Genomic DNA, 5,364 nt, shown 5'->3' with positions numbered 1-5,364 from the left:
ATAAGCACGACCAAGTTACTAGTCCAAAATCAATGAGAAAAGCATTACCAAAAGTAGAATTAAAATAAAGAGAGAAAAATAGGGTTAAAGTAACTCAAAACGTAAATAAAGAAAAATTTTGGTTAATTTTTTCACTTGTAAAATTCTTTCAAGTACTTTATTCCTTCGAGTATTCTTATGCTTATCTTAAATAATGTGATTGAATTCGGTCTAGTTGTTTGGAAGGAGATGTGGAACATGCATACATATATAGCCAGAATGACTTTTATTTATATTAAAATTTATTTTTCATTTTCTGAAAAACTTAACAATATCACATTTAAGAGGAAAATTGAAAATTTACAATGCGAAAGCAATAAGTTTGTTTTAAATTTATGATATAAAACGATATTCTCAGCTTAGAAACAAGTGAGCCACTTTTTTTAATGACACCCCTTTCATTTACTAAATAAATTTCTAAATTTATTTTTAACTCCTTAACACTAATGCTTTCAACAAAATTTGAATCGCAAATACATTTACGCTATTTACAAGTCATTTTCAAAGGACATTTATTCATTTAAATTTATAACCTGACGAAATGTCTGCAATACTTCGCTGTCAGGATTATGATTTAGAAACTGATTTTAATATCTGAAAGATCAAACTTAATATTCAGCACTGAATATCAGGTGAAGGCCAGTAATTTGTTTACATTTTCTCTACGTAAAAGTGTTAAAGGTTCAAGTTCAAAAACCCAATAAGACACATTGGTCAAACCGGACTTTTTTGCATTTTGAGGATGTGTAACGTCAAGACACCAATTAATTATAAAATTCTGGTTTTGCTGAGGTTGTTAAATGAATCACACCTGCCACATCGATTGGCAGTTGTTAGATGCCAAAGAACTCCAAATCTAAATTTATAAGTTACCTTTGACAAAAAATGTCTATTTTATATTTTATAACAATAAACTTCCTTTTCCTTCAGGACTTTGTTGACTATATTGCCGAAAATATACAGAAAATAGGTAGACTATTTTTAATTAGACAGTTATTTTGGATATTTTCAATAATATTGAAAATATCTAAACATTATTATAATGTATATTAATATTATGATACATAAAATAAAATTTTGAACATCCCAGTATAAGAAGAAATTAAAAATAAAAGATATTTGGATATATTCATCATTTTATATCTCCATGAATCTGAAAAATAAAATATTTTTAGCTATATGTCCATCGATCTCTGAATAAAATAATTTAAAGAGCAAACAGATGAAAATTATGGGAGGTCCTCCAGATTACAGTAGATATTTTTTATATTTTGGACGAAATTCTTCTATGTGCTGTCTGCCTGTTCAATCGTGTACATTACGGTGGAACAAAAATGGTCTTAAAAATTATTTTTTTTTTTAGATTTTAATTTGGTAATAGTGCAGAAACGCGGCCGTTTAGGTTCAAAAACAATTTTAAAAAATTTGTAAAAAAAAATTAAAAAAATGGAAATTTTTAAAAATGTTTGAAATTTTTTTCTTAGATTTTAGTTTGGTAATAGTGAAGAAAAGTTAACTTTTAAGTTCAAAAATAATTTTTAAAAAATTTAGTTGCAATACAACAATGTCTCGAGGTGCCGGAAAGAGCTTAAAGTTTGTAAAAAAATTGGAAAATTATAAACTTTCATAAAATATTTTTATGATTTTTTTCATTCATATAATGTTACAAATGATGACTTTAAATACATATAAAAGCAAATCTAAAAAATTATTAATTACAAAGAATAATAATAAAAAAATATTTTTTTGTTATGTCAAATTTTGCGTTTCTTACTTCTGTATTCTTAGTGATTACAAATGTTACAGCTGCAAAATGTTTGTTTCTACTTCAATGCCATATTAAACTGCTTTTTAAAATTAAATTTTGGTACATTCGCGCTTGAGTCAATTTTAGCTCTTATGTATCCTTCTCCTGCGATTGAGCCACAGACATTCTGAGCTGATTTGACCACCAGTTTCACGGCTCTTTCTACTTCTTGCATGTGACAAAGAAGCCCCTGAAAGTCGATAACCGAGTCCTCTATACTATTTGGTTCAGCTTCAGATGCCTTCTGTATAAAGTCTTTGATAGAGTCACTGGAAACATGTTTAAGAGGGAGGAGGGGTTCAGTTATGTCATTTTCGAGCCATGAGATCATGTCGGTGTAATCCTTTGCATCGAAGTTTATCTTTGGAAATTTAAATTTCCTGACTCTGTCCTTACTCTTTATTCTTGCTTTTAAAACACGTCGTAAACCAAGTTATCTGTTAATTTTACGTTCATCACTTAGCACGGACAAAAGGATATTTTCTAAAGCAGCAAAGTATCAATTTCTTTGAATAATCTGATTTATAACATTCTTAAGATCATTAGATGAGATAAGGTTAAAAAGATGTTTGGAAACATAAGTATATGAAAGGTAACTAAACATGAACTTAATATTAAACCACACAGGCACGTGGTAGTTTTATCTCTCCTTGTCTATTTGATGGATCTGGTTGGTTTGCCTCTTTTTGTAAAGAAGATTGTTATTCTTCAGCGTTGTCATTGTCGCCAGTAATCGTTTCTGATGTACTAGTATTTTTTTTTCGTTCTTGATTAAACTTAACTATTTATTATCTGTAGTTCTTTTCTCTTTCTTATTTTTTTCTTCCTCAAAGCGCACGTATTGTAGCTATATCAATATTACCTATAACCATTTTCTGTTAAAGCATTGATCGTTTAGAACCTTTTATTCCAAAACTGGTACTTTTTTTCCTTTTATACAAGACAGCACTATCAAATAAACGTCTAATTTATTCTCTAAATTCTGTGAGGGTGGAATCTGAACATTTTCTGCTTTTAGATTTTAATAAATTCCTGTATTTAGCATGATCTTTTATTATTTGTGAAATTCTTTTGCTAGAAGCAACGGGAATAGAAGCTCTTGATCATATTTATTCTATTATGGGAACTAAAGTGTCACATATTTTGCTTAAGAAGGATCCTTCTCTGAAGCAATTTTGAGGATGTGTCTAACAGTAGCTCTAGACTCGTATGTAGTCAGTTCAACTTCAAGCAAATCATTAAATTTCCCATAATTAGAACACTCCGATATTTTTCTTGTCTTCACTCATTTAGACCGAGCAATTTTTTCTCACAGCAAGCCCACAAGCGCACACACAAACAATCAATTACACAATAGACGGAGCAGAGACCGCAACTCGACTAAATTGGACAAAGCTACCGATTTGAAATTAGCTCTATCTTTGTAACCGGACGCAGACAAATCTCCGCCTTACCTCAATGACAACCACTCCCGAGACGACCCAGTGCCATTCCAATGGAATAGTAAAACTGCTTTTCTACTTTTATTCATATGACAACAATTAAAGCTTTTTATTTCATATTCAAGGCACGAAAAAATCCTTAAAAAGTTGTTCAAAGCGTATTTTTATGAAACTCTAACGTCCTTGCGGCACCTCAAGATATACTCTAATATTTTTCATAATTTTTTATTTGTCTTATATATATCAAAAGACAACTTTTCCTCGCTATTACAAATTAAAAATTAGAAGTTGATTACTTTATAAAAAAAACTTTGAAATGTAGGAAAAATTTCAATTTTATGAAACTTTAAAGTCTTTGCGGCACCTCAAGATGTACTCAAACACTTTTCATTTTTATAATTTATTCTATCTGCACCAAAAGTCAACTTTTCCGCGCTATTACAAATTAATTATCAAAAATTGATTTTTTCGTTCCACTCTAGTGTTTATATCTTACTCTGATTTAAAAATGCAATTAGATCGATAAATAACATTTGCCGAATTTTAGACCAAATCAAGTTGACTTTTGACGATTTGTACAGGTACGAATGTGCATGCAATGGCATCTTTTGGCTCCAGCAGTGCAAATTATGAGGCTGCTTTTTTTTTATTATTATTATTCAACTTAGTTTCAATTTCAACATATTTTTTAGCTAAAGTTTATTTATGATTTGTTTTATTTAATTTTTTTATACATGCAAGTAACTATATGAAAACATATTTTTATATTTTTAATATGCATATCAAAGAAAAAATAATTAAAGTAAAAAAAATTCTTCAAAATTAACCTTATTATCTAATAATTTCGTCATTTACCAATAAAAGATTTTAATCATTATGATAAATGATAAAGACATTATAAATTTCCAATAAATAGAATGCCAAAGACGGCGTTCTGGCATAGGGGTAGCGCGCCTTCCCCGTGATCTGGGAGTCCGGGGGTCGAGTCCCTGTTCATTCATGATTGTCTCTTTTCTGTGTTTTATCTGTGAGGTGTGTGAATGTGCCCCCTACCTCTGTAAAAAGGGGTTATGCAAGCGAATGTGACGCATGAAGTAGTTAAATCGTACTCTTGGTCCTAATTGGCATTACTGAGAAAACAAGAGTTGCACTCCACTTAAATCGCTGACAGATCTATCAGTGGGCTTATAAAGTGCCATATGTAACAACAACAACATAACATAAAAAATACGTGGCAGTATCTAACAAGAGGACTATAACCTAAAGAATTAATGAGTTTTTAATGTTCCAGTACATTTTAGCTCATTCATTATATTTTAATGATTTAATGACAGCGCACATTATAGAGTCCTAACATTTTGTAATTCAGATTCTTTATTTTTTATACTAATTTTATTTATTTGGTAGACAAATTAATAACATCGTATGATAGACCTGCTTCCTCCCCCCCTCCATGCTCATCGGAAATTGAATAAGGTAGGTAACAGAAAGTTATTAAGAAATTTTTACGCCCAAATTATAAATCTATATTAAATTTTATGTCTAATCATCCAAAACAAAAAGGGTCAAAGATATATGATTAATTCCCCCCCCCCCAGATATTATGTAGTTAACACTAATATGCCATGTTAATGTATAAATATATAAGACAGTCATAGAGAGAATATTGTGATAAATTTTTCGATCGTTTAAAATGCAATTTCAATCGGTAATTTATTTCAATTATTAAAGTAAGCAATTGAAATGATTCAAAGCAATAATTAAGCACTAGATATACGAACACCTTTTTAGCAGCTATTTCTAGTTCTTCCAAATGTTTATAAATTTATGCCCAATATTATATTAGTAATATGATTTTGAGCTTATTTAGTGTAGCTGGTAATTTTGGCATGTATACATTATCCTTAATGTAGCCTGAAAGGAAGAAATCGCAAACTGTAACACCTGGAGAGTTTGGCAGCCGTTTAAATGCAGTTAAATTAACACATTAACCAATTTAATGTCGACAAAAAAGTGAGGGAGTAATTTTTTTCAAAATTTTCACACACTTTCTCGCAAAATGAAGTTCCTCTCTCT

Source organism: Argiope bruennichi, chromosome 2 (assembly GCF_947563725.1).
Source record: "Argiope bruennichi chromosome 2, qqArgBrue1.1, whole genome shotgun sequence".
NCBI lineage: Eukaryota > Metazoa > Arthropoda > Arachnida > Araneae > Araneidae > Argiope > Argiope bruennichi.
Note: the sequence above shows the minus strand (reverse complement) of the source record.